Source organism: Schistocerca cancellata, chromosome 2 (genome assembly GCF_023864275.1).
Source record: "Schistocerca cancellata isolate TAMUIC-IGC-003103 chromosome 2, iqSchCanc2.1, whole genome shotgun sequence".
Classification (NCBI taxonomy): domain Eukaryota; kingdom Metazoa; phylum Arthropoda; class Insecta; order Orthoptera; family Acrididae; genus Schistocerca; species Schistocerca cancellata.
The window spans coordinates 1,004,220,069-1,004,243,920 of NC_064627.1; the positions used below are offsets into that span (position 1 = coordinate 1,004,220,069).

At 43.4% G+C, this 23,852-nt stretch overlaps 1 protein-coding gene across 1 annotated transcript in view; it reads right to left on the minus strand.

Annotated features, from left to right (window-relative positions):
- LOC126149225 (uncharacterized) overlaps positions 1-21,733 on the minus strand; it is a 118,210-nt gene extending 96,477 nt beyond the window's left edge. Inside the window, exon 1 of the mRNA XM_049915802.1 lies at positions 21,652-21,733. The gene's annotated coding sequence lies outside the window, so the exon portion shown is untranslated. The remainder of the gene's footprint in view (positions 1-21,651) is intronic.
- Between the last annotated feature and the right edge of the window lie 2,119 nt (positions 21,734-23,852).

Below are 23,852 nucleotides of genomic sequence, written 5' to 3' on the forward strand. Positions count from 1 at the left end.
ACATAACAGCTTCAAACGTATGATTACAATACTATCTTCATGTATTAAACGTATGACGTTAAGCAGGTAAAACTGTTGTGGTTAAAGACACAAAACCCTACTTATATTAGTTTTATTAGTTTCGGATTATTCATCCACAGACTAATGAGAAAGTCAAAATTCACTTTGATGACTATGTTGTTGTTGTTATGGTCTTCAGTCCTGAGACTGGTTTGATGCAGCTCTCCATGCTACTCTATGCTGTGCAAGCTTCTTCATCTCCCAGTACCTACTGCAACCTACATCCTTCTGAATCTGCTTAGTGTATTCATCTCTTCGTCTCCCCCTACGATTTTTACCCTCCACGCTGCCCTCCAATACTAAATTGGTGATCCCTTGATGCCTCAGAACATGTCCTACCAACCGATCCCTTCTTCTGGTCAAGTTGTGCCACAAACTTCTCTTCTCCCCAATCCTATTCAATACTTCCTCATTAGTTATGTGATCTACCCATCTAATCTTCAGCATTCTTCTGTAGCACCACATTTCGAAAGCTTCTATTCTCTTCTTATCCAAACTATTTACCGTCCATGTTTCACTTCCATACATGACTACCCTCCATACAAATACTTTCAGAAATGACTTCCTGACACTTAAATCTATACTCGATGTTAACAAATTTCTCTTCTTCAGAAACGCTTTCCTTGCCATTGGCAGTCTACATTTTATATCCTCTCTACTTCGACCATCATCAGTTATTTTGCTCCCCAAATAGCAAAACTCCTTTACTACTTTAAGTGTCTCATTTCCTAATCTAATACCCTCAACATCACCCGACTTAATTCGACTACATTCCATTATCCGCGTTTTGTTTTTGTTGATGTTCATCTTATATCCTCCCTTCAAGACACCATCCATTCCGTTCAACTGCTCTTCCAAGTCATTTGCTGTCTCTGACAGAATTACAATGTCATCGGCGAACCTCAACGTTTTTATTTCTTCTCCATGGATTTTAATACCTACTCCGAATTTTTCTTTTGTTTCCTTTACTGCTTGCTCAATATACAGATTGAATAACATCGGGGAGAGGCTACAACCCTGTCTTACTCCCTTCCCAACCACTGCTTCCCTTTCATGTCCCTCGACTCTTATAACTGCCATCTGGTTTCTGTACAAATTGTAAATAGCCTTTCGCTCCCTGTATTTTACCCCTGCCACCTTTAGTATTTGAAAGAGAGTATTCCAGTCAACATTGTCAAAAGCTTTCTCTAAGTCTACAAATGCTAGAAACGTAGGTTTGCCTTTCCTTAATCTTTCTTCTAAGATAAGTCGTAAGGTCAGTATTGCCTCACGTGTTCCAGTATTTCTACGGAATCCAAACTGATCTTCCCCGAGGTCGGCTTCTACTAGTTTTTCCATTCGTCTGTAAAGAATTCGTGTTAGTATTTTGCAGCTGTGGCTTATTAAACTGATAGTTCGGTAATTTTCACATCTGTCAACACCTGCTATCTTCGGGATTGAAATTATTATATTCTTCTTGAAGTCTGAGGGTATTTCGCCTGTCTCATACATTTTGCTCACCAGATGGTAGAGTTTTGTCAGGACTGGCTCTGGTTTTATTAGTTTCGGATTATTCATCCACAGACTAATGAGAAAGTCAAAATTAACTATGATGACTATAGCCTGGGTAATTTACTCTCCGTTTTAAGAAAAGCTAGGTTTTCAAACAGTTCAATATTTATGACGCCATATGTACTGTACAATATGTCGTACAATGATGTAATCTTTCAGGTATACTCAGAGGTGTACTCTGATCAGCAAGAACATCACCTACCAATTATCGGTTTAGCCTGTCCAGCTGATAGCAGCGTCACCTGCTGAGGAATTACCGCTAGTCAGACACACGCACGGTGCGTGTAGTATCAGTGAGCGTGCTGTCCGTGTCTAGAATGAGAAAGGCGCGCGATCTATCTGAGTTTCACCGAGGGGCCGGCCGGAGTGGCCAAGCGGTTCTAGGCGCTTCAGTCTGGAACCGCGCGACCGCTACGGTCGCAGGTTCGAATCCTGCCTCGGGCATGGATGTGTGTGATGTCTTTAGGTTAGGGGACTGATGACCTCAGATGTTGAGTCCCATAGTGCTCAGAGCCATTTGAACCATTCTTACCGAGGGCAGATTGCGATGGCCCGGAGGCTCGCCACGACCATTTCGGAAACTGCACGACTTGTCGAGTGTTCGAGGAGTGCTGCGGTGAGTGTCTTCGACACAAGTCGAAACCAAGGTGAAACCACGTCCAGACGTCGTGCGGTTGTGCGCCCACCCCTCGTTACAGATGTCGGACATCATAGGCTGCTGGGCAGACTGGTAAAACACGACAGGCGGCGAACTGTGGCGGTACTAATGTCAGACTTTAATGCTGGGAAGAGGACAACTGTGTCTGAACACTCAGTGCTCCGAACACTCCTAAAGCGATCGTGTGACTCCCAACTCGCTTTATTTGTTCATGAGACCCAGAAAATATTAGATACAGGCTCCCAGGTAGATGCCATTTTCCTTGACTTCCGGAAGGCGTTCGACACAGTTCCACACTGTCGCCTGATAAACAAAGTTAGAGCCTACGGAATATCAGACCAGCTGTGTGGCTGGATTGAAGAGTTTTTAGCAAACAGAACACAGCATGTTGTTCTCAATGGAGAGACGTCTACAGACGCTAAAGTAACCTCTGGCGTTCCACAGGGGAGTGTTATGGGACCATTGCTTTTCACAATATGTATATAAATGACCTAGTAGATAGTGTCGGAAGTTCCATACGGCTTTTCGCGGATGATGCTGTAGTATACAGAGAAGTTGCAGCATTAGAAAATTGCAACGAAATGCAGGAACATCTGCAGCGGATAGGCACTTGGTGCAGGGAGTAGCAATTCACCCTTAACATAGACAAATGTAATGTATTGCGAATACATAGAAAGAAAGATCCTTTATTGTACGATTATATGATAGCGGAACAAACAGTGGTAGCAGTTACTTCTGTAAAATATCTGGGAGTATGCGTACGGAACGATTTGAAGTGGAATGATCATATAAAATTAATTGTCGGTAATGCGGGTGCCAGATTGAGATTCATTGGGAGAGTGCTTAGAAAATGTAGTCCATCAACAATGGAGGTGGCTTACAAAACACTCGTCCGACCTATACTTGAGTATTGCTCATCAGTGTGGGATCCGTACCAGGTCGGGTTGACGGAGGAGATAGAGAAGATCCAAAGAAGAGCGGCGCGTTTCGTCACAGGGTTATTTGTAAGCGTGATAGCGTTACGGAGATGTTTAGCAAACTCAAGTGGCAGACTCTGCAAGAGAGGCGCTCTGCATCGCGGTGTAGCTTGCTGTCCAGGTTTCGAGAGGGTGCGTTTCTGGATGAGGTATCGAATATATTGCCTCCCCTTACTTATACCTGTCGAGGATATCACGAATGTAAAATTAGAGAGATTCTAGCGCCCGCGGAGGCTTTCCGGCATTCGTTCGTCCCGCGAACCTTACGCGACTGGAACAGGAAAGGGAGGTAATGACAGTGGCACGTAAAGTGCCCTCCGCCACACACCGTTGGGTGGCTTGCGAAGTATAACTGTAGAAAGATGGGCCTCCGCAGCTGACGACCCAAGTATGTGCCAATGTTAATACGACGACATGGGGAACTGCAACTGAAAGTGCACGTGACTATCGGCAATGGACGTAGGCGTAGTGGCAGAGCGTTGCATGGGTCTGATGAATCCCGGGACTTTCTTCCTCAGGCCGAGTGCGAATCGTCCTCTTCCAGGGGAACAGCCCCTTCATACCTGTATTGCGAGACGGAGACATGCTGGCGGCGGCTCCACTATGCTCTGGAGAACATTCGCGTGGACATCCATAGGTCCAGTGGAGCTCATGCAAGCCACCATGACGGCCAAGTAGTATAGTATACTGATTGCAGACCACGTACAACCTTTGTCGGTCGTGTTCCCGACGACAGTGCATTTTTCACAAGATAATGCGCCAAGGCCGGAAGTGTGATGGAGTACTTCGAGGAACACAGTGGTGAGTTCCAACTGATGTGCTGGCTCCCCATCTCGCCAGATCTGAACCCGATCGAACGCATCTGGGATGTGATTGAACGTGGTTTCAGAGCTCATCGCACCCCTCCCCGGAATTTACGGGAATTAGGTGACTTGTGTGTGCAAATGTGGTTCCAGTTCCCTCCAGCGAGCTACCAAAGCCTCATTGCTTCCATGCCACGACGCGTCGCCGCTGTCATTCGTGCCAAAGATGGACATATCGGCTATTAGGTAGGTAGTCATAAAGTTCTGCCTGCTCAGTGTATGGGGATACTATCCGCAAAGTTTGTTGCGAATAGAGATAGTAGTACAGAAGTAATACATTAAAACGTCGTGCTTGATGCTGAAGTGTTACTGCATGGACAACGAAAATGTTGTAACGAATAAAATTTTTCCTTTCATTATTTTGTAGGGATCTCAGGTAGAAGAAGTTTCAAAGGTTTTATATAATTTCTAAAATTTGTTGGAAATCACTAAATGCTGTCATTCTCAAATCTACACCGTTCATAAATCGAAGTCCTACGCCGCAGTTTCTGTCTGTTGGTTCAGGCCAATTTCAGGAACTACTGTAGACATTTTGTTACTGTTTTCACAGATAGGACTCATTCACGAGGAAGATTTGTGAGTATAATTTATTATCTCTAAGCCAGACGATTAGGCCGGCCGTAGATATTCAGAGGTATCCGTTCGAAGACGGAACGAGATCGCTACTACTCGATGAATATAGTCTGGGTGATTTGCACGCCATGAGTTACACTGTTCGAGACACAGGCACATTTTCTAGCATTTGTATTGGAGTCTATTGTGTTAAAAACCTTTAACGTAAGATCATACCTTTTCATGAATAGATTTGACGGCATTTCCAATTTTTAAATTTGGTAAATAACTGTAACGATAATAAAAATTTGTTACCACTGAAAGCCGTTAGATACAGTCAACCTGCAACTGGGAGTAGCTGACCTATTTAGCTACTTAGTAATGTAGATGAGAAACTGGATGAATCTGTCCACAGAGAGCTGTCCAAGTTTCTCGACAAATAATTGTTCTGATAGTAAAATTTGAGGAGACGTTGTTATATTGTGTGCTGTAAGATCCATGAACAAACAGCGGTCAGCTGGACCACGAAATGCTCACTTGGAAGAATACGGTGTAGGGGGTACTGGTGGACACACAGACAGCTTGTACGATGAATAATGTGCGGAAGAAGTGGGTTCAAATTATTGTGAGCCGTGAGTTTGGTTCTGTGAATTTTTATATGTCCATCCTTCTGATTGGTTTTTTGAGGGACTTCGGTCGTTCACTTGTACAATAAAATGTAACACCTATTGCTATCATTACGATGTTTTTTGTTACATGGCTACCAGTTTCGATACTTCAGTACACCATCTTCAGACCTTAACTGATGCTGAGGGGGTTGACGCCTGTCGTATATACGATTCATCAGTGGCCAACATCCGTGAACTGTTTTTCGCATACTACCTTAACAACCAAGTTGGTGGTTGATGTTTGAAGACACAACATCGTTGTTACAGGTAGTCTGCAAACACCAGATCACAGATGTTGGCCACTGATGAATAGGGTATACGATTGGAGTTAACGCCTTCAGCGTCAGTTAAGGCCTGAAGATGATGCACTGAAGCACCGAAACTGGTGGCTATATAATAAATAACGTCGTAGTGATGGCTGTAGGTGTTCCAATTTATTACACAGTCCCGTGAATGGTTTGTACTGACAATGAGACAGCGCCTACTTGTCATCACCGATTTAGTCCAAAGTTATAGTGTATGCATGACTTGACCAGAAATAAAAGTGGCAGAAGTGAGATCTCCAGATGGCCACGCGTTTAGAAAAAAATAGCATTTCTGGATCAGGTCGGGCGAGGCATGAGTCATTTATGTTAGCGCGGTCTTCAGGCTGTGATTGGCATAGAGGGAAAAGCACAGAAAGTTATATTGAAGGTAGAGTCGCTATCCACGAACTTCTTCATTTTCAGTTTTTACATTACACTGCAAATAAACCGAAATAATGCTGAATATATTGTATTTATTAATATTATCATAAACTGCGTGACAAGGAAAGGCAAAGGAAAATCTGGATTTGTAAATAAAATACCAGGAAGAGACCGTAAGACGTACAAGAGAATTTCGTACCAGTATATGAAATTAGATACTTTTATTATATATTTATTATATATTTCCTTGAAAGGGCGGACAGATCATTAGAGCGACTCGTGAATTAGTGTAGAACACAACTTTTTATATGACATGCGCCTCGAAGGCTCCAAATGACATCCAAGATTACAATATATTTTATTTGTCACCAAAACACCTTGTCTTTGGTTTTCGTTCTTGGAGAGTGTGGTTGCTCTTTGATGGTCAAGCCACCGCCAAGCCGCGACGCCAAAACAAAAAACGCCCCGCCCGCTGCAAGTGAAACCATTTACTTGTCATCACACCTTGTCTTTTCTTGTATTCCACACCTCCCGTTTAATGTCTGCACGCACGAAAACAAGCACCCACGCACAATATATGTTCCGCGACTTACTCCCTACTCAATATTATTCTGCCGCGAACATCTTCCCTCGTACAACACAAGGCGTGTGAAATGTCGTTTGCCTAAACGGCGTGTAACACTTCAGGACTTGATTAGGTCCTTCGTGGAGGGGCTCGGTGTGACGCAGCGATTTCGAGACTAAGCCCACGGATCGTAAGAAACATATGGGTCACAAAACAGTCTGCCTCTGAACTGTCGATCAAGACGCGATACTAGTGTAGTGTCAAGGCCTTCGACATATAAGGAACCCATTGCAGAGAAAGCGCGGGAGGCGGGCGGTACGTCCACTCGGTAAACCAGCTTTCTAGAGCACTGCAGTTACTGCAATACACCATTCTCCACGTGGGTACGACGTCTCGCAGAGATACTGCTATACGCGCTCTCTAAGAACACGCTCGGCGAGGTTCTTGGTTGGAGTTGCCGAAACGATAAAAAATCGAATGACGTTAACTGGTATTGACTGATTTCCGGTCTCCACAAACACTACATAGCAGACAACACCATGTTTAGTATACGTCTACAAAGGCAGAAGTGACGCGATGGTGGATTCCGATAACATCGCCCACGCGAAATTCAACTCGCACTTCACCCTCACGATATTCTAAAAGGCATAGATCTAAGGAGCCAAATTAGATGTAGAATTTCTTGATTTCCGAAAAGTATGCGATATAGCGTCTCTCCTTCTCATTTTAATCATAGCACGAACAAGTGGTTTCGAACGAAATTTGTGATTATACTGTGGATTCGTCTTTAGGGAAGATGCAGAATCTCGTCATATATGGAGTCATCGATAGATGTACAAATAAGGGCAGACGTGTCCCAGGGAAGTGTGTTAGGATCCTAGATATCATGCTGTGCGATATTCGGTTGGGGCATAAGTTCATGGCGTTTTTTTTTTGCGTGTTGGTATTCCGGTCGCTATGGGATTGTTTATCAATTGTCATTTTTTTATTTGTAGTTAACTGTTTCTATTTGAGTTTACATATTGTCATTTTGTCATTTGGAGGTGGTGAGTAGGGCAGTGGGCGCTAGGAAATGGAGTGCCAAGTGGAGAAATCAGAACATTTCTGACATATTCTTGTGTTTTAGTACAGTGCAGGGATGATAGCAGCGGGGGCAGTCAGAAACATTTGCGCCGTTTATGGGGATAATGCCATAAACGCATTGATCCACAATGATCCACGTCAGCGTACTCGAGATGTGCCCAATGTGATGAATTGTGAACTTTCTACCACTGTGCAACATTTGCGTGCAATGAGGAACGTTCAGACGTGGGTATATAAGCATCGCATGCTCTACGCCAAAATCACAAAAATCAGCTGTTAGTCATATGTGTATCTCTGCTTGCTCGTCATCAATTGGCTCGTGGACAGCACCCACCATTCCTGTTCTGTATCGTTATTGGTGCAGAGAAATTTTTCCTAATGCTAGCATAAGGAAAAGAAAAATGGGCTCTAAAACGCTTACATTAACAGTTACGGACAGTTGATCAGTAGAAGAGGTATGTTTCACGGAAGCGAAGAAGAACAAATGCTCATAGTTCTTAAGGCATGCATTTTAGAGTGCATATTTAGTAGGCAGTTTTTTCTTGTTCTGGTCCATACTGCAACCTCTGAAGGTTGCCTACGCTATAATTTTGATAGAAGCATTACCATTACATGTAGCAGAACGATTCCCGCTTGTAGTTTTCAACTCGGTCGTTTTCGTACCAGGATACCTTACCTCAAATTTTGAAACCATCATCGTCCCTGAAAGTTTGTGACATCATCACGAAATCATCCTATATAGTGAAGTACTGTCTGAAAATAGCTGCACAAATATTCAGTCAGATCTTGATAATAGTTCAAAGTCGTGCAAAGAGTGGTAAATTCCTTTAGTATACAGAAATTTAAAACTGTGGGCTTCACAAAACGCGAAATAGTTGTATCCTATGACTAGAGTGTCAGTAAGTCGCGATTGCAATTAGTCAACTCACACCTGTGCGTAACAATCTGTAAGGATATGAAATGCAATGATCACAGAGGCTCAGTCGTAGATGAAGCAGGTAGCAAGCTTCGGTTAACTGGCAGGATATTAGGAGAGTGCAATCAAGGAAATTGCTGACAAAACATTTGTCTGCAGGATCTACATGAAACAGGGCTAACAGTGGATAAATTTCGTTCACAAAGAAGTGCACCACGAATTTTAGCAGATTTGTTTAACCCATAGGAAAGCGTCACGGGAATTCTGAAGGCAGAAGCCTATCTCGTGAGAGGCTACTTACGAAGTTCAAAAACCTAGAACAAGCCTGGGGCAAATAAAAGTGTCTAGAGAACAGAGTTCCAGGTAACAAAGAGACACAGGAAATACAGAACTAACCTGACTGTAACAGATGTTGGAAGTGACCACCGTCCGTCTCTTGGCACTTTTGGGCCCTGGTCAGCAAGTTGCTGAAGCCGGATCGAAACTGGACTGCTGGAATTGCTGCAGTCTGATCCGAAATGTTCTGTTGCATTTCGTGAAGACTATGAGGGTTGTTGCAATACATCTCAAACTTGAGGGCTCCCCACACAAAGAAATCGCACACTGACAGATCCGGTGACCTGGGTGGCCAGCTATGGCCGCGACTAGACTGACCTCTGCTAACAACTCAGTCAGGCGTGAAGGTTGCATAAATGTGCTCCAAGGTTCGGCCGTATGGGCAGTTGCTGCATCCTGTAAGTGTAGGTCTTTCCTTCTTCCGTTAATGCTGACACAGATGGTTTCATTATCGTATCCACTCGTCTGGGACACTTTTATTTGTCCCAACCGGTAGTAAGTGACGAATCTAGGAATATTCTACAATTCACTACACATCGCTCCTGTAGGGTTCACGAAGACGAGGACAAATTACAGCAGGTCTAGAGGCATTTAGCCAGTCATTCCTCCCGCGCTCCGTGCGGGAATGGAACAAGAACCTACTACGTAAGAGAAGAGAGGAGGAGATTAGTGTTTAACGTCCCGTCGACAATGAGGTCATTAGAGACGGAGCACAAGCTCGGATTAGGGAAGGATGGGGAAGGAAATCGGCCGTGCTCTTTCAAAGGAACCATCCCGGCATTTTCCAGAAACGATTTATGGAAATCACGGAAAACCTAAATCAGGATAGGTGGACGCGAGTTTGAACCCGTCGTCCTTCCAAATGCGAGTCCAATGTGCTAACCACTGCGCCACCCCTCTCGGTCAACCTAAAACGTGGCACTGTGGGAAGTACCCTCTGCATAGCACATCACAATGGTTTTCAGAGTAAATGTAAAGAATTGTCACAGAAATGTTTTGTGTAAGTAATTTTCCAAATTATCATATTTACTGATTTGCTAGACGCTTGACCACTGTGCTGTCGACAAGATAAAGTAGCTAGCTACCGCTAAACAATAAATAATGATCAAATAAATTCGATTTTATCTACTTTCGTCAGCCATCTCGTAGACGTAGAGATCGCGCGTATTGTATCTGCTGACACAATAAGCAGTGAATAGGGGACAGTGTCACTTATATGATACGCAGGCTGGAGTGGCACTCATTAAAACAAAGGCGTTTTTGGTTGCTGCGAGACCTTTTCATGAAATAATGCGAAAATATTTTGTTAATACCTACCTACATAGCGAGAAATAACCATTGTATTTAAAGAAATCAGAGCACGCAGAGAAAGACGTAAGTGTTCGTTTTTTCAGTGCGCTGTTTGGAAATAGAACGGTAGAGAAATAGTCTGAAAGCGGTTGGATGAAGCCTCTGCCAGGGGCTTAACTTGGAATTGCAGAATAGCCATTAGCTGTAGATGTTGACAGCTGAATTACTGTAGGAGAATGTATGCATACTTTTTTCAACAAGGTGCCTAAATTACTCTAGGCGAATGTGTGCGTGGTTCATTCAACCAGCCCGTGGAAAATTTCTTTCCCATCATGTCCAACTCTACTTGTGCTTCGTCTTTAACAGACTTAGTGTAGGCGGGATCTTAAACTCTAACTCTCCTTATTGTTCATTTATTTACTACGTCAAGATGTTACTGAGAGGGAATAGAGTGATAGTTTTCGACTTCCAGATGTTACTATTTGTAGCTTACTCTGGTAGGTTTGATGGTGGCTTTAAATATCTTCACACAATCGCGTTAGGCAGTTGTGACCCATTCTCGAATTTCGTATCATCTACTCTGCTCATAAGCGTTAACGCTATAAGCGACTTCTTGGCTGAGTTTTTAACTTTCACGTTCAGATGGAGGTCATCATTGTTTGCGTCACGTGAGAGGAGGATGCAGAGCTGGATGTCAGCTAGATTAGGTCACCTTACTGAAAGACACACGCGGCGTGATTTATGCTTCAGTAATGCAGCACATTTCATCGAAGGGGAAAGAAGTCGTCTGTCACAGTATGAGTGTAACATCACTGATAACCAACGATCAACACAGTTATTTAAGCCAAACAGCTATACGACATGCACAGTGCAATACTGTATGCGGAAGTCGATGAAGTGATGTCCGATCATAAGACGTACTGGGCTTAAATCCCACTACTGCCATCGGTGATAAAAGATCTCAGGCGTATAATGGGATGGTTCACTAACCCAATTGTCTCCCATGCTCTTAAGTGCCGGGATGTTTCCTTCACTAATGCTGCGCCTAGTTTCCTGCTTCAAAATTTTATGTCTGTTATATTGTTACGACTCCAATGAAATCTCTGCCAACGGTACATGGAAATGAGTAAGACGTATTTAGCGATTGCGTCACTGAACTAAATTGTCCTCGGTTCTCATCCTGCATCAGATTTGTACGAAACTCAGGCTGTAATGTTAGTTTCCATCATGTAGGAAAGAATGCAAGCAACTGACAGAAATATACCTGAATTTACGTTAATGCTTAACAATCTGTTAGTAATTGTTTGACGCACAAGAGATTGTATGTCGGCGGTACTATACACAGCCAGATATTTGTAACGTGTGGCGCTTGGCAACATGATTTGTGAAGAAGCTTGCGTTGGTCGAGTTGAAACAAGTCAAAATAAAGTTGCATGCGATTTGTTGCTTCTCTATAGTTTTAATCTGAAGAATTTTATCCATTGTAATGTTGAATTCTAATGGAAATAACACGTACATATACTGCCTCTGTTCTCTTGGCAAATTTAGTTAAATAATTTTTGATACAAACTCTAGACGATGCTTACGGAAACATTTCAGCGAAAACTGAAACAAATCGGAGAGGCAACTGAAAAATAACTAGGAGAAATAAAGAAAATCTAAGAGGTTATCGTCTGCGATTAAGCCTCGCAATTGAATCATATATACACCATCTGCACCTTACTGTTTTTCTCGTAAATTGCTAGTAGAACTCTACGTGATTCGTCTCTACTCATCAAAACAAAAGAATTTTTCGCATGTGAGCAACAACCCTTCAACTGTGGTACTTGTCGTTTACAGCATATTGTGCTGTTATCACTTCACTCCCACTAACAGTAAACGCACTTAAGTACGCCTCAGGAGCGTCTGAACTAAGTGCTGTTCTAAAGAAAAGCATTATGTCACACTACGTTACGACAAAAATACTTGCCCATTACTGTTAGTACTGGTAAAGTAATGCTCTCGTAATCGGAGTGAAGTAGGTTCAGATCCCAGTCTGCGCGTAATCATAGGACCTATTTACCGTGCCCTTCAACTTCTGCTGACGAAATATTGTTCTTGTGTATAATGAATCGATCCATGGGTAAGGTGGTCATGTCATTTGGTTTTTGTATGTCATCGATATACATATCAAAGAGAGAGCAAGTTACGTTACTGTTAAACAAACTTTGGTCTTGTCGTGGCACAGTCTTTGCCTCTGCGCGGTCTGATACTTTCTTAGTTGAAGGGCGGTAGGTGATGGAAGTATTCTGTAGTGCTGTGTTGACTTGTGATGGTATCTGTTAGATGAAGAAAGATTTGTTGTAAAAGACAGCAAGGATGAATATAATGTATGTACGGAAAAGTGAAAGGGATATAAATTTTGAATACTGTTTTTTTTATTTTTTATTTATTTATTATTATTTTTTTTAAGAGAAGAAGACAGAGGTAAGACTGCAGCACTGATCAGGTGCGAATGCTTATTGTCAACTAGTTCACTTGCTCAGAGCTGAGAGAAAGACCATCCCACTTCCCAGAGTTATGCATTAACAAACACTACTGGCCATTAAAATTGCTACACCTAGAAGAAATGCAGATGATAAACGGGTATTCATTCGGCAAATATATTATTCTAGAACTGATATGTGATTACATTTTCACGCAATTTGGGTGCATAGATCCTGAGAAATCAGTACCCAGAACAACCACCTCTGGCCGTAATAACGGCCTTGATACGCCTGGGCATTTAGTCAAACAGAGCTTGGATGCCGTGTACAGGTACAGTTGCCCATGCAGCTTCAACACGATACCACAGTTCCTCAAGAGTAGTGACTGGCGTATTGTGACGAGCCAGTTGCTCGACCACCATTGACCAGACGTTTTCAATTGGTGAGAGATCTGGAGAATGTGCTGGCCAGAGCAGCAGTCGAACATTTTCTGTATCCAGAAAGGCCCGTACAGAACCTGCAACATGCTCTCGTGCATTGTCCTGCTGAAATGTAGGGTTTCACAGGGATCGAATTAAGGGTAGAGCCACGGGTCGTAACATATCTGAAATGTAACGTCCACTGTTCAAAGTGCCGTCAATGCGAACAAGAGGTGACCGAGACGTGTAACCAATGGCACCCCAACCATCACGTCGGGTGATACGCCAGTATGGCGATGACGAATACACGCTTTCAATGTGCGTTCACCGTGATGTCGCCAAACACGGATGCGACCATCATGATGCTGTAAACAGAACCTGGATTCATCCGAAAAAATGACGTTTTGCCATTCGTGCATCCAGGTACGTCGTTGAGTACACCATCGCAGGCGCTCCTGTCTGTCATGCAGCGTCAAGGGTAACCGCAGCCATGGTCTCCAAGCTGATAGTCGATGCTGCTGCGAACGTCGTCGAACTGTTCGTGCAGATGATGGTTGTCTTGCAAACGTCCCCATCTGTTGACTCAGGGATCGAGACGTGGCTCCACGATCCGTTACAGCCATGCGGATAAGATGCCTGTCATCTCGACTGCTAGTGATACGAGGCCTTTGGGGTCCAGCACGGCGTTCCGTATTACCCTCCTGAACCCACTGATTCCATATTCTGCTAACAGTCATTGGATCTAGACCAACGCGAGCAGCACTGTCGCGATACGATAAACCGCAATTGCGATAGGCTACAATCCCACCTTTATCAAAGTCTGAAACGTGATGGTATGCATTTCTCCTCCATACACGAGGCATCACAACAACGTTTCACCAGTCAACGCCGGTTAACTGCTGTTTGTGTATGAGAAATCTGCTGGAAACTTTCCTCATGTCAACAAGTTGTAGGTGTCGCCACCGGTGCGAACCTTGTGTGAATGCTCTGAAAAGCTAATCATTTGTATATCACAGCATCTTCTTCCTGTCGGTTAAATTTCGCGTCTGTAGCACGTCATCTTCGTGGTGTAGCAATTGTAATGGCCAGTATTGTATAAACTGATTGAGCTGTTGGTTATTACAGAAGTTCTCTTTAATATTATACCCTTTTTAAATGATTGTTCACTTTGTTAAGTATAGTATAGTTCAGACCAATGTTATGTGTAAAGATCACTCGAAATTTTAGTCAGTCTTTTTGAATACATACCTCATCCTACAATCGTTGCATTGACATATCGTTTTATAGGAATAGTTACTCTCTCCACCCCAGTGTTTATCATTACGCATTACCACATGCAGCAGTTTGAATATGTATTTAGAAACAGAAATCTGGCTTAGCTGCTGCCTGTTTGCTGTTGTGCTCTCGAGAAATCTGCAGCAATGTTGTCACGACGCGAGGTAAGTGGAAATTTTGATTAGAGCCAGATAATTGGTTTCTACAGTTGCGCATTTAATATAAAGACAAGCTGCATTCAGATCAGTTACAGTTCAGTTCAAATTGGATTCTGTTTGGTCAAAGGTTAGCACACGGGCTTAATTTGGATAACAGTTTGTGGGGACATACAGGGCTATTACAAATGATTGAAGCGATTTCACAGCTCAAGAATAACTTTATTATTTGAGATATTTTCACAATGCTTTGCACACACATACAAAAACTCAAAAAGTTTTCTTAGGCATTCACAAATGTTCGATATGTGCCCCTTTAGTGATTCGGCAGACATCAAGCCGATAATCAAGTTCCTCCCACACCCTGCGCAGCATGTCCTCATCAATGAGTTCGAAGCATCGTTGATGCGAGCTCGCAGTTCTGGCACGTTTCTTGGTAGAGGAGGTTTAAACACTGAATCTTTCACATAACTCCACAGAAAGAAATCGCATGGGGTTAAGTCGGGAGAGCGTGGAGGCCATGACATGAATTGCTGATCATGATCTCCACCACGACCGATCCATCGGTTTTCCAATCTCCTGTTTAAGAAATGCCGAACATCATGATGGAAGTGCGGTGGAGCACCATCCTGTTGAAAGATGAAGTCGGCGCTGTCGGTCTCCAGTTCTGGCATGAGCCAATTTTCCGCGGGTAACGCGTGAAACTTGACCGCACGCGTTCAACCGTTTCTTCGCTCACTGCAGGCCGACCCGTTGATTTCCCCTTACAAAGGCATCCAAAAGCCTTAAACTGCGCATACCATCGCCGAATGGTGTTAGCAGTTGGTGGATCTTTGTTGAACTTCGTCCTGAAGTGTCGTTGCACTGTTATGACTGACTGATGTGAGTGCATTTCAAGCACAACATACGCTTTCTCGGCTCCTGTCGCCATTTTGTCTCACTGCGCTCTCGAGCGCTCTGACGGCAGAAACCTGAAGTGCGGCTTCAGCCGAACAAGACTTTAGGAGTTTTTTCTACGTATCTGTAGTGTGTCGTGACCATATGTCAATGAATGGAGCTACAGTGAATTTATGAAATCGCTTCAATCATTTGTAATAGCCCTGTAGTTTTGGTAATACGTAGACTTTTATCGCGTGGGAGGTAAAATTGAAATTTCATACAGGAACAAATATGACGGGGAGGTTGCATAGGTTTATAATGTTGTTGTTGTGGTCTTCAGTCCAGAGACTGGTTTGATGCAGCTCTCCATGCTACTGCATCCTGTGCAAGCTTCTTCATCTCCCAGTACCTACTGCAACCTACATTCTTCTGAATCTGCTTAGTGTATTCATCTCTTGGTCTCCCTCTACGGTTTTTACACTCTACGCTGCCCTACAATATAAAATTGGTGATCCCTTGATGCCTCAAACGTATCCTACCAACCTATTCCTTCTTCTAGTCACGTTGTGCCACAAATTTCTCTTCGCCCCAATTCTGTCCAATACCTCCTCATTAGTTATGTGATCTACCTACCTAATCTTCAGCATTCTTCTGTAGCACCAGATTTCGAAAGCTTCTATTCTTAAAGCTGCATGCTCTCGGGAAAAATTACGGCTGTAGTTTCCGCTTGCTTTCAGCCGTTCGCAGTACCAGCACAGCAAGGCCGTTTTGGTTAGTGCTACAAGGCCAGATCAGTCAATCATCCAGACTGTTGCCCCTGCAGCTACTGAAAAGGCTTCTGCCCCTCTTCAGGAACCACACGTCTGTCTGGCCTCTCAACAGATACCCCTCCGTTGTGGTTGCACCTACGGTGCGGCTATCTATATCACTGACGCATGCAAGCCTCCCCACCAACGGCAAGGTCCATGGTTCATGGGGAGGAGTTTTATAATAATAGTATATGATGCATGTGGAAAATGTAAGTAAATACTTCACTTCTAGCGAAGCTGAGGTATAATGCGCGAGGGTGTCAAGTGTGCAGTAAAAAATTTTTAGTAACTGTTAACAATGGGGTTAATGGTTGAAGGCATACGGCAGAACATGCAAAAATACAGAACTAAAAGAATATTAATATTTAGACTGTCGAAAAAAATGAGGGAAAAGTCTCAGGCTCACCTTGAATACAAAAACATAGTAAGAGAGTAAGGTAAATCTAATAAGAGGTGTGAAGTAACGAGCCTTCGCTAACTCCGCCCTTCGTCATGAGTGGTAGGTGACTGTGAGAGAGGGGTAGGTCCGGATACGTTGACATCAGCGTGCGAGGTGGCACAGCGGCGCACTGGGGAGGTTGACATCGCCGTCTAGCCATCAAGATTGAAGTTTTCCCTGAATTTTATAAATCGCTGTTGGCAACTGGAGGAGTAGTTCTTCTGAAAGGACACTGCCGATTTCCGTCTACATCCTTATCCATTACGAATTTGGGTTCCGTCTCTAAAGACCCCGTCGTCGACGCGACTTTAAAAGCAAACCTCCTTTGTTTTCAGTACTCTGTAACTTTGTATCCATCCAGGGCGAGAATAGGTAGAATTACCACATGAATTTAGATGCTACAGAGAGATTGAAGGGAAGAATTTAAAAAAAGTATAATTCCCTCGCGAAGAGTGCATGCAGGGCTTAAGAGAATAAGCTGTATTCCTTATAAGTCACTGTTTTGTCCCACGCTAAGACCACTGCATAACAAAATGGCGCATTGTCAGAAAAGTACATGTTTTGTGTCTCCTGCAGATACAGTTCTGCTGCGGTAAGGATATCAGGTGCATTAATCGGTGCGTGTGAAATGGCGCGGCAACTGGAAAAGTACTCCTAAGTTGGAGTGGAATGGACAGTACGATTCTTGTGGGCAAAAATGTGAAGCGCAAGAGACGTGGGAAATTAAGCAACCACAATGCAACGTCACACACACTGCCCGCACAACACAAGCAAGCTTTGCCATAGAGTTAGCGTTTCGATGGGAAATCTGAAAGCATCCGACATACTAGCCTGGTTTTTTCGAGAACCTGAAACCATATCGAGGAGGTGGGGGTGGGGGGAGGAGGGAAGAGATTTTCCTGTGATGAAGACGTTCACACAGCAGTTATCGAATGGCTTCGTGACAAAGGAGTGGATATCTAACGTCAAGGAATTGAATGATCGCTAAAATGTTCTGATAGTTTTTTTTTTATTTATATTTCTCGTCTACTGCTGTCTGAAGAGGAGCAAGTCTCCGTGATCATGGAACGAATCCATGCATGAAATTAATACCACAAATGCAAAAAACAGATAATATTTACACGAATCCTATGCAGACAACAAGCTGGTGAGGATATATTGGCGTAATCAGCAGTACACCACACGATTTATCTTAATTCTTTTTACAGGGACTCCCCGACAGAGTAGAAGGAGTGAGCCGTGAAGAATACATTAATTTGCATTTCGAAGTTCGAGGACAATTGTAATAGTAATTCTTGTGGTAGCTTATTGAAGATGGATGCAGGAGAATGCTGCAAGCCTTTCTATACAAGGGTCGGTAAGATACGATCCAAATACAGATTGTATTTCTGCCTACTATTAACTGATTGAAAGCTGCTGATTCTTTGGAAGAAGCTAATGTTGTTAACAAAAAATGGTTCAAATGGCTCTGAGCACTATGGGACTTAACATCTGTGGTCATCAGTCCCCTAGAACTTAGAACTACTTAACCTAACTAACCTAAGGACATCACACACATCCATGTCCGAGACAGGATTCGAACCTGCGACCGTAGTAGTCGCGCGGTTCCGGACTGAGCGCCTGAACCGCTAGACCACCGCGGCCGGCTGTTGTTAACAACAAACGTTATTAAAGAAAATATATGTTGAAAGGCCCAGTGTGAGAAATCCTCAACTTCTCAACAGGACTCAATAACTGGTTCGCGAACTTCTACCACATATTGCCCGGACTCTCCGTCTCTGGGAACAGCTAACCCAGAATAAAATCCAAAATGTCATAAACGAATGAAAATAAGCAAAGTAGACTAGTTTCCGTGCTGGACTACCACCTGCTGCAGATACTCTTCTAATGGTAAATATAGCAGCAATGGGTTTTTGAAAAAGATTCTGAATATGGACTTTCCTTGAATTTGGACCGTTCAGTCTCAATAAACACGTGCCCATTCTGTGTAATTAAAATGTCATTTTTGGCTGACCTGCATGTTAGAAACTGTAAGAACCGAGTCTTGCTGTGATTTAACGTCAGTTTTATATATATAACAGTAGTGATCCCAGCACTGACCTCTGAGGCACACCACACTTAACCACACCCCAGTAAGAATTCACGCCACATCGGTTACCATTGTTGTATGAGAGAAACCTATTGTGAGCTACTCCTCTTATTACATAATGGTCCAACTTGTGCAGTATTATTCTATGATCAACACAATCAAGCGCCTTAGTTAAATAAAAAAAGACACCTATGGACTATCTGTTTAATCCAGCCAGTGCCTCACGGACAAAAGAGAATGTGGCATTTTCATCTCTTCAACCAGTTCTGAAACCGAATTATATGCTTGACAACCCTTAAAAATATATGTAGACATCTCCGTTGTTCACAGAGATTCGGCGACAATGTTATAAATAGTGTCATGTATCTGTGCAGTGTAGCGATCAAGAAAAGTTATTTTGCCTGCAGAATACTGAGTAACTTAAATTTTGAAACACTCTCGTAGCTTACAAAACTCATTGACCGGTTCTTATGTACTGGTTGCCAATTTGTGATCTTTAAAAAGTTAGTACGACAAGGGAGAGGAAAATGCAAAGCCAAGACTCGCAATTTGTGACTGTATTACATCTGGAGCGCAACAGCGTCATATACATGTCGAACAAACGCCGGCGGAATGAAGTCGCTAATACAAAGACGGTTGTGCCTTGCGTAAATTACTCTGGAAACTACGAGAGCGAATGTCCTTAGACGAACCAAGAAACAGGATTTTTCTTGCTACATTCATCTTACATAGTGGCCATCATAGCAAAATTAGAGATATTAGAGCTTTATACGGTGGCAGATTTTTCTTCGCGTTCACCAATACCAAAGAAAGAAAATAGGAGTAATCCGCCGAATTACAGACCCAAATCGCTAATGTCGATTTGCAGTAGGGTTTTGGAAAACGTACTGTGTTCGAACGTTATGAGTTATCTCGAAGGAAACGATTTATTAACAAACAGCCAACATGAATTCAGAAAGCATCGTTTTTGTGAAACACAACTAGCTCTTTATTCTCACGAAGTAATAAGTGCGATTGACAGGGGATGTCAGACTGATTCCACATTTTTAGATTTCCAGAAGACTTTTTTTGACACCGTACGTCACAAGCGACTTCTAATGAGATTGCGTGCCTATGGACTATCGTCCAAGTTGTGCGACTGGATTCGTGATTTCTTGTTAGAAAGGTAACAGACGTAGTAACTGACGGAAAGTCATCGACTAAAACAGAAGTAATATCTGCCGTTCCTCAAGGAAGTGTTAAGGCCCTCTGCTTACCTGATTTTCATAAACGGTTTAGTCGACAATCTGAGTAACTCTCTTAGGTTGTTTGCAGATGTTGCTGTCATTTACCGTCTGGTAAAGTCATCAGATGACCAAAACGATTTCAAAAATGATTTATGTAAGATGTCTGTATGGTGCGAAAAGTGGCAATTGGCCCTGAATAAAGAAAAGTGTGAAGTTTCCAGAATGAAATTTTCACTCTGCAGCGGAGTGTGCGCAGATATGAAACTTCCTGGCAGATTAAAACTGTGTGCCAGACCGAAACTCGAACTCGGGACCTTTGCCTTTCGCGTGCAAGTGCTCTACAAAGCACTTCGTAGAGCCCTTACCCGCAAAAGGCAAAGGTCCCGAGTTCGAGTCTCGGTCCGGCACACAACAAGTGCTCTACAAAGCACTGCGTAGAGCCCTTGCCCGCAAAAGGCAAAGGTCCCGAGTTCGAGTCTCGGTCCGGCACACAGTTTTAATCTGCCGGGAAGTTTCAAGTGTGAAGTTATTCACGTGAGTACTAAAAGAAATCCGCTAAATTTCGATTATGCGGTAAGTCACACAAATATGAGGGTTGTAAATTCAACTAAATACTTATGGATTACAATTACAAATAACCTAAACTGGAACGATCGCATAGATAATATTGTGGGTAGAGCAAACCAAAGACTGCGATTCATTGGCAGAGCACTTAGAAGGTGCAACAGGTACGCTTGTCCGCTAAATTCTGGAGTATTGCTGTGCAGTGTGGGATCCGCATCAGGTAGGACTGACGGATGACATCGAAAAAGTTCAGAGAAGGACAACTACTTTTGTATTATCGCGAAATAGGGGAGATAGTGCCACAGACATGATACGTGAATTGGAATGGCAATCATTAAAACAAATGCGTTTTTCAAATGTTCAAATGTGTGTGAAATCTTATGGGACTTAACTGCTAAGGTCATCAGTCCCTAAGCTTACACACTACTTAACCTAAATCATCCTAAGGACAAACACACACACACACACACACATGCCCGAGGGAGGACTCGAACCTCCGCCGGGACCTGCCGCATAGCCCATGACTGCAGCGCCTGAGACCGCTCGGCTAATCCCGCGCGGCAAACGGTTTTTTCGTTGCGACTGAATCTTCTCATGAAATTCCAATCACCAGTTTTCTCCTCCGATTGCGAAAACATTCTATTGGCACCCGCCTACACGGGGAGAAATGATTATCACGATAAAATAAGAGAAATCAGCGCTCGCACAGAAAAATTTAAGTGCTCTTTTTTCCCGCGCGCCGTTCGAGAGTGGAAAGGTAGAGACAGCTTGAAGGTGGTTCATTGAGCCCTCTGCCAGAAACTTAATTGTGAATTCCGGAGCAACAATGTAGATGTAGATGTGTATGTAGATGTAGATCATCGGCGAAATGAATAAGGGGCAAAATGTTCGTGCTAAATTATTTACTCTCTTTCACCGCGCCTCAGCGATCATAGATATGGCTTGACAATGCGAGAGATTTGCCTCTTCACGAAAATTTGCATCTTGAAATCAGTTCCTTAACTAGTGATACACACACAGCCTTACACGGAGATAAGAAAACTAGGAAGCAATTAGCTATGTGAAGCAGCAATACTTATGTACTTGGAGAAACAGATAACAAAAGAAAAGTGTCTCACAACATTACCAGTGATACCGGATCGCGAAAGAGTAGCGTCTTAAGCGGAGAGCACACTGCACGGACGTCCACTCGGCGCAGGAGGTTAACGCTGACTGAGGCCAGTCGCGGCTGGCAACCGGTTCGGACCTCTGAATTGCGTTCGCGGCGGAGCGCTAGTGCGCATGCGCAAAGGATTGCGTGCGTCGCGACGCGATGAGATGCGGCGCGAAGGACGCCGCTCCACCTGCTGCGCGTCCCGATACTCGGATATCTGAGGGGCGGGGCGCCGTGGGGTGGTGTGGAGTGGGGGATGCGGAAATTCCCCGCGCGTCTGCGACGATGCGAAGAGTGTTTTGGTTGGATCGCTTTCAGGGTTCCCATTGCCGCCGCAGGCGTGGAAGAGGGAAGACTGCTTTCGCGTTATCGCGGTGCCCCGGCAAGGAAAAAGAAGTTCACCGTCGTATTCACCGTCGTACCTCAGGAGTCTCTAGCGGCTGCAGGGGTGGAGGTGGCTGCTGACTCATCCACACTCCGGAATGTTGAGTTTGGATGGGGGGAAAGACGTAGCTTCCTGCGAACCATCTCTGAAACACATTTTCGTTTTCATGTTTAGCTTCTACAAAATTTAACAAGGAGTAACTTTTCCTTTAGTGCTATTTCTTCTCCTTCTTTTAGACTTGCACATCTCACGATCACTTTAATTAGGATCAGCTTAATTTTCTTTATGCTTGTCCAATATTCTTTAATTCTCATACTTTGCGACATTCTTCGCTCTTCTGTCCATCATGATTTTTCCCTGGACGTAATTCTGTCCCGGATACCTGTTTGTTGTTGTGGTCTTCAGTCCAATGACTGGTTTGATGCGGCTATCTATGCTACTCTACTATGTGCAAGCTTCATCTCGCAGTACCTACTGCAGCCTACAACCTTCTGAATCTGGCTAGTGTATTCATCTCTTGGTCTCCCTCTACGATTTTTACCCTCCGCGCTGCCCTCCAATACCAAATTGGTGAAATGGTTCAAATGGCTCTGAGCACTATGGGACTCAACTTCTGAGGTCATTAGTCCCCTAGAACGTAGAACTAGTTAAACCTAACTAACCTAAGGACATCAGACACATCCATGCTCGAGACAGGATTCGAACCTGCGACCGTAGCGGTCTCGCGGTTCCAGACTGCAGCGCCCAAATTGGTGACCTACGATGCCTCAGAATATGCCCTACCAACAGATCCCTTCTTCTAGTTAAGCTGTGCGACAAATTTCTCTTCTCTCCAATTCTATTCAATATCTCCTCATTAGTTACGTGATCTACCCATCTAATCTTTAGCATTCTTCTGTAGCGCCACATTTCAAAAGCTTCTATTCTCTTCTTGCCTAAACTATCGTCCACGTTTCACTTCCTCACATGGCTACACTCCATACAAATACTTTCAGAAACGACTTTTTGACACTTAAATCTATACTCGATGATAACAAATTTCTCTTCTTCAGAAACGCTTTCCTTGCCATTGCCAGTCTACATTTTATATCCTCTCTACTTCGACCATCATCAGTTATTTTGCTCCCCAAATAGCAAAACTCCTTTACTACTTTAAGCGTCTCATTTCCTAATCTAATTCCCGCAGCATTACCCAATTTAATTCGACTACATTCCATTATCCTCGTTTTGCTTTTGTTGGTGTTCATCTTATATCCTCCTTTCAAGACACTGTCCAATACGTTCAACTGCTCTTCCAGGTCCTTTGCTGTCTCTGACAGAATTACAATGCCATCGGCGAACCTCAAAGTTTTTATTTCTTCTCCATGGATTTTAATTCCTACTCCGAATTTTTATTTTGTTTCCTTTACTGCTTGCTCAATATACAGATTGAATAACCTCACTCCCTTCCTAACCACTGCTTCCCTTTCATGCCCCTCGACTCTTATAACTGCTATCTGGTTTCTGTACAAATTGTAAATAGCCTTTCGCTCCCTGGACACCTATGCATTCTGAATTTTTTTTTAGAGTCACTTTGTTGTAAATCTGTTTCCTGTATTCTCATTTCTTCCAGATCGATTTGTACCTCTTATATCCAGCATACTTTGGTTCTCTTGTTCAGAAGAAACTGAAATGTTTGATGATCATTCTAAGACTGTGACCGAAGAACATGGTCCTACCTTTCCTAGTGGTGTCCGAGGTAATCCTTATCTGGCTGTACAATTCTTCATCCGATCTTCTACATTGACCG